The 15,144-nt window shown below is 36.4% G+C and overlaps 1 protein-coding gene across 2 annotated transcripts in view; it reads left to right on the top strand.

Annotated features, from left to right (window-relative positions):
• TBC1D4 (TBC1 domain family member 4) overlaps positions 1-15,144 on the top strand; it is a 214,954-nt gene that overhangs the window by 21,840 nt on the left and 177,970 nt on the right. The window contains exon 1 of one of the 2 annotated variants that reach the window (XM_032611504.1): positions 10,505-10,568. The exons of the other annotated variant lie outside the window; for it this stretch is intronic. The gene's annotated coding sequence lies outside the window, so the exon portion shown is untranslated. Of the gene's footprint in view, positions 1-10,504; positions 10,569-15,144 lie in introns of those variants that run through there. 2 annotated transcript variants of the gene reach the window in all.

The following is a 15,144-nucleotide window of genomic DNA, read 5'->3' as shown; positions in this document are numbered from 1 at the left end:
GTTTGATTACAACTCCAGGAACCAGCTTCAGTTAATTTAAGCCCAGGAAACAGCATATACAGTAGGGGTGGCCACAGCACAGTCTTGTTAAAATGCCTCAGCTGCCATCAGGATGCTACTGCTTCTTGATACTACCTCTAGTCAAATTGTTATGACGTTTTCTTTCTAGAGTGATAATCAAAACACTGTCTTTGACTCTTGGCATGTTGGAGATATTATGAGTATATTAACAGTTACCAAATGCTTAGGTGCTTGATTGATGGTTATTAGAGCACCTGTTACTTGAATAGCAGTTACAGTATCACTTTCCGCTTCAGCAGCTGGGCAATCCCAGGAGAAATCAGGTGGCCGATCAGCCTCCAGTCAAAGGTTGTGGTCTCTTGTCATTGTGTGGACATTATTACTCATGCTCTGCCGAAGTTAGAGAATAGAATAGCAGTGGATGATGTCTCTTGTCAACAGTGAGAAGGTGTCTTGGAGAAGAAATCAGTCAAGGACATACTGAAGCATAATTAGGAGCCTTGCTAGAAGCAGTAGGGAGGTGAGATGTCTGGGGTGGGGGTGAGCCAAGGAGGGTAGTACTGTCTCCAGGGCTGACACAGGGCCCCAAATAAAGAGATGCTCTGCAGGAAGCAATTGCTCTAATTAATTTAATTAAGGTTTTATTTATGGCCATTTGGGGCTGTATTGGCAGCCAGGCAATTTGAGGAAGGTGGTAATGATTCTCTCGGCTTTGGAAAATGACGCTTCAGGCATTTTGGGGGAAGTTCATCTCTGCTTTGCCACATCTTTTTTTCCCCAGCCTCTACCCTCATAGGTTTATGAGTGGTGAAAGGAGAAAATTTAGTCATGCTGGAAGGAAGCAGCATATTAACTCTTCTACCTCCTAAGAGATAGGTTTCTGCTTATCTTCCCCAGAAAGAAAGCAAGTCGTAAATATAACACTATTCTCTTTGCTTATTTATCATTTTTGGGATGATATACACTTTGGTAGTTATCTTAGGTGTCATATTAAGCTTCAGAACATTGGGCACATTTGCGTTTGTTCCTCTGCTTCAATCTGCTATCCCTAATTGAACTGACTTTTATATTTAAACATTCGTCCATTGGAGAAAAGCAAAAGCAATAATGGTATCAGTGTAGGATTTTTAGAGGTGATTTTTGGTTATGTGTTATACAGTGGAAGCATGAAAACCTTGTAGTTGTCAGAGTGTTTAAATTTCCTTGTTACCACCATTGTTATCAGCTCCACCATGGCCATTAGCAAATATTGGTTGAGGCTAATCAAGTGTAAGATTAACGAGTTAGCGCCCGGGAATAAGAGGTTTCTACAGAAACAGATAAACAGGGATAGTAGCATAATTTTGTGTTAATTATGTCGGAAAGGTCTTCAGAGAATACACATTTGTTGGGCTTCTCCATATCCCCTGATGTGAGATCAGCAGTTAGTCTCCAGGAATGCAGAAATTTCAGGGCCTGGTTCTAGAGTTTAGAGAAAAATGGCAGATAATTAAGACTTAAGGTTTTCTGTATGTTTATATTCTTTAATGAAATGTGACTCTTAATTTGTCTGAGACTTTTTAAAGTCAATACATCTATCTAGATGTAGCAATGAAGAACTTGGTGATTAGGAAATTTTAATGATAGTGTTTTTTCTGTCATTCTTAAATTTCTATAAAGAATGTGGCATTTATTGGTTTAATCAAGTTAAAAATTTCTTTAAATGACTTCATGGTGATTTCCAAGTTGCTCAGAAATGTAATCATGCCACTTCAAAAGAACAGCTTGGTAGAACTACAAAAGTTTATAGCACCTAGTACTTTTTTTTTTGTTTTTGTTTTTGCGGTACGCGGGCCTCTCACTGTTGTGGCCTTTTCCGTTGTGGAGCACAGTCTCCGAACGCGCAGGCTCAGCGGCCATGGCTCACGGGCCCAACCGCTCCGCAGCATGTGGGATCTTCCCAGACCGGGGCATGAACCCGTGTCCCCTGCATCGGCAGGCGGACTCTCAACCACTGCGCCACCAGGGAAGCCCAGCACCTAGTACTTTTTTGAAGCTGTAGTATTAAAGAGATTTATAGCCCCTTTATATATGGAAATGGGAGCTCCAGAGCACGCGGTAATTGAAATCCACAGACAGTCCTTCACTTGGAGTCCTTTCTGGAATGCGGTGAGGAACTATTAAACATATATAGTCTTTAAACCTTTTTTCTTTCTTTTTTTTTTTTATAAATTTATTTATTTATGTATGGTTGCGTTGGGTCTTCATTGCTGTGCACGGGAGCTACTCTTTGTTGTGGTGTGTGGGCTTCTCATTGTAGTGGCTTCTCTTGTTGGGGAGCACAGGCTCTAGGCACACTGGCTTCAGTAGTTGTGGCACGCGGGCTCAGTAGTTGTGGTTCGAGGGCTCTAGAGCAGAGGCTCAGTAGTTGTGGCTCACGGGCTTAGTTGCTCCGCTGCATGTGGGATCTTCCCGGACCAGGGCTCGAACCCGTGTCCCGTGCATTGGCAGGCGGATTCTTAACCACTGTGCCACCAAGGGAAGTCCCTAAACGTTTTTTCTTTTAAGTTATCATATACATTTCTTTTAGGCCATTGTGTATTGTACATTCTAAGAGGTGTAAAAAAAGTTTAAAAAAAGTAGTAGTAAACTGATAATGAGCTCCTGATTGCTTTGCTGCTTACTTTTTGTGGTACAGACACTTACTGGCCCCCAAACATACAGCAAAATTTTATTTTATTTGATATTTTGGCCTCACTATGCGGCATGGAGGATCTTAGTTCCTGGACCAGGGATTGAACCTTGGCCCCCAGCAGTGGAAGTGCAGAGTCCTAACAACTGGACCACCAGGGAATTCCCATACAGCAGAGTTTTAGATGCTCTCTTTTGTAAGCTCTAGTGGCTTAAGTAATCAGCATGGTATTGAAGGTGATGATGAAAATCATGTTGACTACTCATGGAAACACTCCGAATGGGTGCAGCTTAGTCTCGCACAGCGCTAGTGTCCCGTCTGTAAGACTCTAGTCATCAATGGGGTAATTTTGGTCCAACCGTATACTTCAGTTCTTGTTTCTCTCCTTTTTGATGTCTAACCTGATTACTCTGAGAACACCCACACTCCTTAACATGGCTTCACTTCTGCCCCTTCCCACCCCTCCCCACCACCCTGTACTCCAGCTCTGCCTTCCAGCCTCTTGAAACTTCTCACTATTCCTCATGCCCACCTGTTCTTTCACATCTTTATGTTCACGCGCTGGTCTTTTTGTTGGGAATATCCTCTTATCCACCATCCTGGTGCTGTGGGGTTCTAATCATCACAAATGCTACTAAAGTCATTTCTGCTGTAAAATCTTTGATGTCAACCCCCAGCCCCCAGGTGAAGGTTGCTTCTTCCTCTGTGGCTCCCATACTCCTTTATTATGGAAGTTGTCTCATTATTCTTAGTGTTCATTTGCAAGCCTTTCTCTACCACTAGTCTGTAAACTCATTGCAGGTAGAGACAATGCCATTTTTCTGTCTTTAGCATCTGACATAATGACTAATACGTATTCAGCATTCATTATATGCTTTGTTGAAATGATTTCAACAGAATATATACTTTTGTTGTTGTTTTAGAGTGTTTGTTCTGAGTAGGACTGTGCTATATCCAGGGGTGTAAGAAGTGTGACAGTCGACCTGGGCCTTAGAGGTTTATATTGCTTTTGGAAGAGAAAAGACACGCAGGAAAAATGTTAAATAATTAAAGACAGCGAGTGGTACTACCACTGTTTTAAGAAAAAGAACACAGAGAAAGCATATAGGTCCTCAGTAGAGAACTGGGTAAAAGATGTTATATTTATACAGAAGAGGAGAGGTATGGGGAAGTGGGATGGAGAAAATGCATGTATTTTGGAGGAAGAAAAGCAAGAAAAAAGGCAGTGCCAGAGCACAGAGACCACATGGAATTGGGACAACTAGCAAATTACTTCATCTGAATCTCTTTCCCTCTTCTATAAAGTAGGAATAATATTTGTATCTGCCCTACAGAATTATAAAAAGGAAGTGAGATGTAACAATTCACGTAAAGCATTTAGCATAATACCTGCAGCCGAGGAAACGCTCACGTGCTATACTGTTAGTACAGTGTTGTGATTAAATTGGAGTGGCCAGGCATAAAAACACACCTTTATGAGGGAACCATAGAAAGCAAAGCCAGACAATGTGTGGGAAACCCAGTTAGAGAAATGAAGCCAAGGTGTAGGTCAGAGAGCAGATGAAGGTGGGAATGAACAGGTTATCTGGTCAGTGTTGGGGGCAGGGAAAAGCAGAGAAGTGTGAAGAGCAGTTGAGAACTGAACACAAAGAACTAGTGAAAAGAAGACGACCTTGAAGCTAAGGCAGTGCTTGCTTCAGGCGGTTTAAAAAAGATCTGCTTCTGGCTGGGACTGGAGCCCATCACTGAGCATGCCCAGCCCGAGAGCCCGCTCCGCTCGTATGAGCAGGTGTCCAGAACGAGTGAGCTAGCTGGTCATTAGCGGGACTTGTGGAAAGGGGGGAGTTGCGGTACAGATTGTGATGAGAGATAGGGCAGTGGTGGAGGTAAGTAGGGAGATTGTTGAGGCAAAAGAATGGCTAAAAGCTTTATTGGAAACAGGATCCCAGTTTAAGTTTACACAGGGCTTTCTTTCTACTGCCCTAGGTTTGAAAGGCAAGGTCTTGCAATCCAGAGATGGTGTCTGTCTCCTGGGCCCCTAGGGGAGTCCTCAGTCACTTGTTTGGCCTGTCTTTCTCAAAATATTAGACAGCTTCTATGCCCGGTGTTTCAGCTTTAGTAGATTGTTATTTTATTTTATTTTTTTAGGTATGAGCTAAAAAGAGAAAGTCTTATTTAATGTGCTTTTGGAAATGTTCAGGATTCTTGTCATGCAATATAGCCAAAACATTTTCTACCTAAGGTATATACGTTAAACATAGCAGTCTTAGATTACTGTTCTCTGACTTGCATGTTTTTAAAAATAATCACCTGAGGTGCTTGTTAGACAATTTAGATTTCTAGGCCTCACCCCAGACCTACCTTATTTCTAGGGAAAACACCTTGGAATTCATGTTTATAAGCATCCCAAGTACTTCTTGTGATCAGGCAACTTGGGTAAATATTGCTTGTGACAAATAAAAGCCTTTTAAATTCCTCTATCCTTGTAGGTCAAGGATTCTAGTTTTCATTACTAAGTCATGGTCTGATTGTACTGTGATTCAGACTTTGAGAAATTATAAGAAAAGTTTACTGTATTCTCCCTGTTAGACCAGGAGTTCAACCTAGTGGTTCTCAGCTGGGGAGGGGAGTGGATTTTTATCCCCCAGGGGGCATTTGGCAATGTCTGGAGACATTTTGGGTTGTCATACTAGGGCTGTGGGTGTCACAGATACCTATTCTACAGTGAACAGGACCTCCTCCCACAAACAAAGAATTATCTTGTCCAAAATATCAACAGTGCTGAGGTCAAGAAACCCTGGTTAACCCTTAAGATCTGTCGTTATTAATTAACAATCAGTCAATTAACTTAAGTCTTAAGTTGAGGTATATATATCTCATGGGATCACCATCCATGTTAAGATGTAGAACATTTCTACATAAAAGAATATGTCAAGGAAAGTAAAGCCAACCATTTGCTAAACTTTTGAGGTAGGTCCCCGTCAAGGCCCTTGCTTTGCAAATGGGTATGTAATGGGAGTGGAGTCTTTTTTCTATTTTTTGACTAAATCACACTTTAAAGAGTCCTTTAAAATGGAGTCGGAATGTAAGAACACTTGTGAATTGGTTTGACTGCGAAGTCATCCTACAGTTTTTCTCATTTTCCTTTATGGCTGTTTCCTCTATACTTGATTTGACAACAGTTTTTTGTTTTAGTGACTTGTCTCAGTCCTTTAAGACACATTTTTTTCATTTAGAACTCATATCTTATCAGTTTACATTGTAATTACTTGAATATGATTATAATAGCTGTATAATGAGTACAAAGAGGACTAGGGACAGGCACAGTTGACTTATAAGCATAGCATTCAACTAGGGGGACAGAAAACTTTCCACATGGAGGGTGGGCCCCTAAATACTAGTTGACAGGGGGCTCTGGGTACACAGGACATGCATGTTTTACAGAGGCACTGAGAGCCAGGGTTAATTCATTAACTTATGTATGGGAAGGTTGATTAAGAAAGTTCTTTCAGTTTTCAGTGAGCCAGTGTAATTTGAAAGACAGGATAGGAGGGAGGGAACACCAGATATTTTGATCTTTTTGATTAGTTACATAGAAACAGCCTTTACTTTCTCTAACTTCTCTAAATTAGACACTTAAAACTTAAATTTGGATTCCTCACCAATTCATATTTTCTGAAAAGAATCAGAAGTAGATAAAAAAGTAGCCATATATTTAATTAGGGAAAACAGGTTTCCATGTTTGCATTTTTTCTAGAGAGTACTTAATTTTCAAATTTGAAGTAACAGTTTGGGAATAGATAGAGGAATCTGACAGATGTAAAAGGTGATATTTGAGCATGTTTCCAATGTAATTATGTAAAGTACTTTGCAGATCATAATATATCTTATAAAGGTGTGTACCTTTAAAGGTACCTTTAAAGGTCAAATCATTGTAAACCCTGGGAAAAAGGACTGGGGACTTGCAGGCTCTTGTCAGGTCTTGTCTGAATCTGGCATCAGCCTTGTACTAACATGCCAGATACCACCCCATAAATTCTGTTGAAAAGCAGTCTGCCAGTTTGAAGCTGTCTATTGCTTAATAAAGTCTAGCAGCTTCTATGTTTTCTTTAGAAGCTGAATAGATATAGCAGGATAAAATCTGTTTAATTTTGGAAGTGATAGTATCATTTACTTAAAATCTTGGAGTTAAAAGTTGGAAGCAATTTTTGCATGACACTTTAATTTCACATGAACAATATTTTTATATACTTAGGAGAAGTCATAAAAATTTAAAGTGGAACATCTGTGCTAACATTTGTATCAATTAAAAAAAAACTAGAAAGAACCTTATTGAATAATATGAGTAGATTAAGCTACATTTTGGAATGGTGGATTATATACTTTAAAAAATCACAATTGAGATTTATTTTATGATGCATTTTTAGAAATAATTGTATTTCACAAAATATTCCTTTTGTTTTCATTTTTGCATTATTTATTGCTGGCAATTCCAAAATCCCCATTTGATTTTTTCTTGTTCACATCATTAAATGAGCATCTTTTAAAACAGAAAATGTTTCTTCTCCCTAGTAGAAGCATATACGTTGCTATACTTATAATTAATATAGTTTCAAGAAAATTAAATAACTTGGTTTAAATATGTCTGAGTGAAACTCAATTATTTGGCAGTATTTGGGAGGGAAAATATGAATTGGTGAAAAATCCAAATTTGAGTTTTAATTGTATAATTTAATTATTGTGTTGAAAATAAAGGCTATGATATATGAAATGTTTTGTTTATTAGATATCCTTAGGGAATTTGGATTTAAATAGCCAAGAAGATCTTGTAGCCAGCTTAACTCTAAGTATGCATCTCAATGCTTAAAGATACTTGGAAACAAAAAACAGTCTACCTAAAAATTTTATTTATACTATTCATAAAGCAATGTAATTCAGATTTAATTAGAAATCAGAAGTCATTTACTGTGGCTAATTTGTGCCAGGTACATTGGAGATACGAAGAATAAAACTTGTGCAAGCTGATAAGAGTTTTAATGCACTTGAAAATAATTTTCCTGAAAATTTGCTTTTTTTTTTTTCTGTAGAGAAGATTGCAATTTGCTAATGCTAATATTTTCATAATTGTCATTTTATGGGTTCATTAAACCTGTATTTATTGAGCTGCTACTTTACATCATAGTGGCTGCAGTTGCCATTCATTTCTTGTGCTTTGTTTCCCTTGTTTTTCTTCATTATTTTGTGCTGTCAGAATTGCTGTCTTTCCTCTAGAGGTGTACTTCATTTAATGTAATAGTAACATTCCCGAGACTATGCATGTATCACATTTTAATATTGCCCCTGCCTTTACTTTACAATTTCAGAAATAATTGTCAAGCCCTTTAGTGCTAGGCTTTTTGATAGCACCTTTGATATTTCTTTAATTTTTAACAGATACATCATATTACATTCCTGCCCCCTCCCCCGCCAGGATATTATAAAGAGCAAGGATAAAATTAGTAACTTTACCTTCTTCTGATATGTCTTCAGTACTCTGATTTACATCCTGGAACATCAGTATGTGACAATACACAGAGTATTGCCAACCAGGGAAGCTCACCCAAAACCTCAGCGTCCAGTTTTCCTTGAGTCTTCACTACATAGGCATGATGATTGACTCACTGGGCATGTAATTGAAGTCAGTCTCCAGCCCCCTCCCCTCTCAGGTTGATATCACAAAGCCCCACCCTCTAATTATATGGTTGGTCCTTCTGGTGAGTCTTCTTGCAGCATAAACTCTCTAAGGAGTTTACCACAAGTCACCTTGGAAGCATGCATGTCCTAAGCATCAAGTATGGTCTTAAGGGCCCACTGTGAATAACAAGGATACTCCTGTTACATGAGAAATTCCAAGGGTTTAGAAGCCAGCCAAATTCTCATTATAGACCCTTCTATTCCCCCTGAAGGTATAGTATGGCTTATTTTATTAGGTGTATGCAAAACTGAACTATGTTATCATTTCTTTAACATTTCTAGAACTTTACTCTGCCATTAGTTATGTGGCCTTGAATAAATTACTTAACTTGTTTGAGGCTCAGTTTTCTTGTCTGTATTATGGAGGTAATAGAAGCTACTTATTAGAGAAAAAGCAAAATGCCTTACAGAGTGTCTACAAATAAAACATAACTCTATAAAATAATAACCATTATTATGTGCACATTTTTACTATAATCAAATACAATAATTAAGAATCAGTAGATAATTTTTTTCTGCTACTTATAAGCATACAGCTAGGACTGTCTTTGTCCAACTTTTTTCCTATTTGTAACATATATATTAAGTCTATATTGTTATATATTGTGCATATTATATTAAATATATAAATATACTAATAATACAAAATGTTATTTATATTATAATTTAGTATATATTTCTAATACATAAAAATATAAAACAAATATGTTAGTAAAATATGAATATATTAAATATAAATATAATATATAATGTACATATAAAGTGTATATTATATATGTGTAATATTATTGGAAGGAGTGTTTAGCCGAGAAACTGATAATATGACTGTTTTGACATTTGGCCATTTCTTGTCAAGCAAATCAATTAATGATTAGTGTTTTAAACTGTTCTACTTGAATAAGCTTTATATATATATTTTTTCATTTATTTTTTATTTTTTTATTTTTTACACCTTTATTGTAGTATAATTGCTTTACAATGGTGTGTTGGTTTCTGCTTTATAACAATGTGAATCAGTTATACATATACATATGTTCCCATATCTCTTCCCTCTTGCGTCTCCCTCCCTCCCACCCACCCTATCCCACCCCTCCAGGCGGTCACAAAGCACCGAGTATTTTTAGATGACATCTGTAAAATAATTCTTTTTTTTTTTTTTTTTTGCGGTACGCGGATCTCTCACTGTTGTGGCCTCTCCCGTTGCGGAGCACAGGCTCCGGACGCGCAGGCTCAGCGGCCATGGCTCACGGGCCCAGCCGCTCCGCGGCATGTGGGATCTTCCCGGACCGGGGCACGAACCCGTGTCCCCTGCATCAGCAGGCGGACTCTCGACCACTGCGCCACCAGGGAAGCCCTGTAAATTAATTCTTAAATTCAGGATGTAATTTTAAATAAATGAATCTCTTTTATACCATATTTTGACCAGTTTTTTGTAGCTTTCCTCCTGACTGCTTTTATTACACCAGCTACTTGAGATTTGACTGTATTTTTGTTTTTTAATTGCTTGCATTAGTATGCACCTGTTTGCATTTAAACTTTCTTCCAGATAAACTCACTATTTATTACAGGTGTTTTATAATCAGTTTATAATGTCTGGAGTTACTCAATATATGCTATATTGTCTGCCCAGAAATGGGAAATTGGATTAACTTTTGTACTTCCTCCATTGAAGGTAAAGATACGACATTTGGAGTTTATGACCCAAACACCCAAATTAATATATGAAAGCTCCATGTGTTCAGAAACTATGAACATATGATATGAGCATATCTTTATAAAACTATGGGCATACCTTTCTAGAACTTGTCACATTGGCTGGCAAAGCTGAATTAAAACACCAATTTAAAAATGAGAAGGTATCCTTTGAAACCTTTATTAACTGTAGCAGTAAAAACAATAAAAATGAGTAAGTAGTTTATAGAAAAATCATCTTTGTTTCATAGTTTTCTGGGAAACTGTCAATTATTATGATTAAATATTAATCGACATTCCATTGCCTAACTGTTCCATAAAAGTTGTTACAAATTGCCACAAGCAATTTTCACCAGAGAAACTGGTAGAGATTAAACTGTATCTTAAAACACTTCAATCCCTCATATGTGGGTGAAGTGGAGGAGTGAAGTAATTATCTGGATCACAGGAGGTAAGATAACATTTTAGTTGTGGTTTTCTAGAAGTGTCAAATGAAAGTCTTTTTTCTGCTCGTAAAGTGTCTGCTTCCACCTTTCTCTGTGGCCTGTGGTTGTAAGCTGAGGAAGACCACCAGGGCTGTAGTGTCTGGAGGTCTTAGACCCCTCACAAACTGTCTTCAACCAGAGCAGCTGGTTTATTTGATTTTTATATACTGGGATTCTGTGAAAAACATCCTTTGAAAAAAAGAATTCTCTTGAGTCCAAAAATCAGGCTTGTTCAGAAATTGCTGGCCCAAGAGAATGTTTAAGGATTTTTAACATAAACTGAGCAGTTGAAAACGATACTAGAACATAAAGGAGTAGAAGGAAGGGAGAAGCAATACAGATGGCAGAGGACAGATTAGTTTTCTGTCCACACACCACAGTGAGGATGGGAAGAATGTAATATGATTATTTGGCTGCTAACCATATGCTACTTGCTGGGATTATGCTGTACTCTTTTCTTACTGAGGTAAACTTTATAGAAAATAAAGTGAACTATTTTAAATAGAATGTATAATTCAGTAGCATTTAGTACATTCACAGTGTGGTGTAGCCATCACCTCTGCCTATCCCTAAAACATTTTCATCGCTATGTTGTATTATACTTTAAAACTTTATTTACCAAATTTATACTGGGCTTCTTTCTCAAAAGGGCTAGGAAATGGTGTCTAATACAGACTATTAATAAAATAGAAATGGAAGATCAGAACCAAGGAAAGGAGAAGGAGGCTAGTATGTAATTTATAAATGTTAATGTTGTTTTTATTCAACGTCAGGGTTGATTCTTAGGCTTCCCAGCAGCAGAACAATAAGGTACATCTGATAAGAGAAGAATACCAGCTCCTCAGTGGAAACGGTTTTTCTTAACACTCAGTTCTAAATGAAATTTGTCATTTGGGACTTGATGTGACATCGAGTGACTGGAGTTTTATAGTGGATACTGAAGCATTTTAAATATGACTCTTTGTGAAATAATCTTCAGTAAAAGCTAAGGGCACACTCTTATTCTGTGAGGTGATGATAGAAATTTTAGGTATACCAGAATCACACATATTTGACTTCTACTTGTTTGATCTCCAAATAGTCCAGATACTTTTTTTTGACTAGAAAAAGGCAGAATGTGAGGTTGGCAGGAAGCCTTAAGAAGATCTCTGTCAGCAGGTCCAGAGGGGATGGGAGCCTGGTTGGACCAGGGGTATGTTTTAAGTGAATAGTGAAATATAGTTTCAAGGCTGAAGTCTTTTTTATATGTTTATGTAGTGAGGTGTATATAGATGATATAAAGTATAAACCTCACTGTGCACAAAGATATACAACTACTGCACATGGTTACAGAGGTTACTTGTTTCAGCCAGTGGATGGTGTGTGGCAAACCTAGAAGTAATTGGGGGATATTTACAGGCAAAAATTTCCTTATTTATGTTTGATAAATTTAAATCTCTTACCAACAATGTAAGTATGAAAAGGTTAGAGTAGATTTTATTGGTTCTATACACCTATTTTAAGTTGATTTCCCTAAAGTTTTGCTAATTTACAGTGCAACTAACCGTTTAAGAGAATTCCAGTTTCATTGCGTATTTGTAAGCACTAGGTATAATCATTAACACTTTTTTCTAATATAATAAAATGCTTAATTTTTTTAGAAGAGAAAACTGAAGGCTATGGTAATATAGTGACATCAGACTATAAGCTGATGGGCATGGTCTATATATTTTTTACTCTAAACTTCATTTCAAGAAATTAAGTATTCCCTTCGTGTAAATTCACCAATTTTAACATTTTGGGACATTTGTATTATCTCCTTTATTAAATGCTGAACCATTTGAAAGTAAGTTGTAGTCATGATATGTCAGCATGTTTCTTTTAAAAATAAGGACATTTTCAGCCATTTCACAACCACCCTATTGTTATTACAGCCAAGACATTTAACATTGAATCAGTTAAGTTATCTATATACAGTCTGTATTCAAATTTTTTCAGCTTTCCCAGAAATGTCCTTTATTGCTTTTCCCCAATCCAAGATTCAATTAAGGAACATGCCTTGCATTTGGTTGTCATGACTTTTTAGTCTTCTTTAATCTAGAAAAGCCCCTACTGCCTTTTATCTTTCATAATATTGATAGTTTTGAAGAGTGCAGGCCAGTTTTTTTTTATAGAATGCCCCCCGTTTGGTTTTGTCTGATTGTATTTCCTGTTAGAGTGAGGTTAAACATTATGACAAGAATGTTGAATAAGTGAGATTGTGTTCTTTCCATTTCATCGCACCGATAGACACTTAAAATGTCGTTTGTTTTGTTTTTGGTGATGCTGCATTTGATAACTAGGTTAAGGTGGTATTGCCAGATCTTTCCATCTACAGGTAAATGTTTTTCTTTGCAATTAATAAAGAAGCTATGGGACATTATTTTGAGACTATGTGACTCTCCTCTACAGAGACTATTTTAATCATTGTTGTATTCCCACTACCTAGTACAGGGCCTGTCATGGAGTAAATGCATAATAAAAGTTTATTGAGTGAATAAATGAATATCCTGGGATACAGGCCTCTTTCTTTCAAGTCAGATGCAATGTTACATTGAATTTATGTGAAAATTTATTTCTTATCTTTTATTTTTTTTAAGCTTTATTGAGGTATAATTGACAAAATTGTCTATATTCAAAGTTCACAATGTGATGATTTAATGTATGTACACATTGTGAAATGAATACCTCAATCAAGTTAATTAACACATCCATAACCTTAAATAGTTACTTTGTGTGTGTGTGTGTCTATTCAGGTACTCTGCCATTTTAAAATCAAATGATTTGTTTCTTTGCTATTGAGTTGTATCAGTTTTTTGTATACTTGAGATATTAACCCCCATCAGATATATGGTTTGCAAATATTTTCTCTCACTCTATAGGTTGCATATTCATTTTGTTGATTTTTCACTTTCCGTTTTAGTTTGATATAGTTCCACTTGTTTGTTTTTGCTTTTGTTACCTGTGATTTTGTTGTTATATCCAAAAAAATTGTTGCCAAAGCCAATGTCAAGGAGTTTTCCTCTGTTTTCTTCTAGGAGTTTTACAGTTTTAGGTTCCATATTTAAGTCTTTAATTTATTTTGAGTTAATTTATGTGGGTGATGTAAGGTAGAAGTCCAGTTTCATTCTCTTGTATATGGATATCCAGTTTCCCAGTACCACTTATTGAAGAGACTGTCCTTTTTCCATTGTATGTTTTTGGTGCTCTTGTCAGAGATTAGTTGACCATATATGTGTGGGTTTATTTCTGGGCTCTGTTCTGTTCCATTGGTCTATGTGTCTGTTTTTATTCTGGTATCATACTGTTTTGATTAATATTGCTTTGTAATATAGTTTGAAATCTGGAAGCATAATGCCTCCAGCTTTATTCTTCTTTCTCAAGATTGCACTGGCTATTTGGGGTCTTTTGTGGTTTCATACAAATTTTAGGATTTTTTTTCCTTTTTTTTTGTGAAAAATGCTTTTGGAAACTTGACAGGGGTTGCACAGAATCTGTAGATTGCTTTGGATAGTATGCACATTTTAACAATATTAATTTTCCCAATCCAAGAACGTGTTAATACCTTTCCATTTATTTATACCCTCTTCAATTTCTTCCATCAGTGTCTTATAGTTTTTATTGTACAGGTCTTTTACCTCTTTGGTTGAATTTATTCCTAAGTATGTTTTCTGATGCAGTTGTAAATGAGATTTCTTTCTTAATTTCCAGATAGTTTGTTGTTAGTATATGTAAATGCAACTGATTTTATTTCCTGAAACTTTACTGAATTCATTTATTAGTTTGGTTTCTTAGCTTTTAAAAGGCAGTTTATACTTTATATTGAACATATTAATTAAAATAAGTATTTTATTTACGGCTAAATAGATGAAGTGCTAAAATGTAAACCATAAAGCATGTGAAATGAGTAGGCTTTTTGCAGAAGAAAAGAGTGTTTTTGTAATGAGAAAATAAAGTAATATAAACAGGCACTTTTCTCCAGTATATCTAAAACACTTCCCCAGGTCATGATTAGTAACTAATAAACTTTATCAAACTACCTCACCTTAAAAACAAACTAAATCAGTCTTCTAAAATAACAGATATGTGAACTTTTGTACAAGTTGCTCCAGTTATGACTTCTAAAATGTGAAAATGACACTCATATCACAGCTTATGAAATTCTTATCTTTGATAAGAATTCTGCATATGCATTTGTACATTTGAACTAAATACATATAATTATATATACTATCTGATTATAATTAGACACCAATTCATTGATATGTAGTATTAACACGTATAATATTAACATATATTTATGTCAAAAATAATTTGTAGTTCTTTTAATTTTTTAACATCTTTATTAGAGTATAATTGTTTTACAATGGTGTGTCAGTTTCTGCTTTATAACAAAGTGAATCAGTTATACATATACATATGTCCCCATATCTATTCCCTCTTGCATCTCCCTCCCTCCCACCCTCCCTAACCCACCTCTCTAGGTGGTCAAAAAGCACTGAGCTGATCTCCCTGTGCTATGCG

The sequence above is a fragment of the Phocoena sinus genome, chromosome 18 (genome assembly GCF_008692025.1).
Source record: "Phocoena sinus isolate mPhoSin1 chromosome 18, mPhoSin1.pri, whole genome shotgun sequence".
In the NCBI taxonomy this organism is placed as follows: domain Eukaryota; kingdom Metazoa; phylum Chordata; class Mammalia; order Artiodactyla; family Phocoenidae; genus Phocoena; species Phocoena sinus.
The sequence above is the reverse complement of the archived record's forward strand: the minus strand, read 5'-3'. Positions and strand labels throughout refer to the sequence as shown.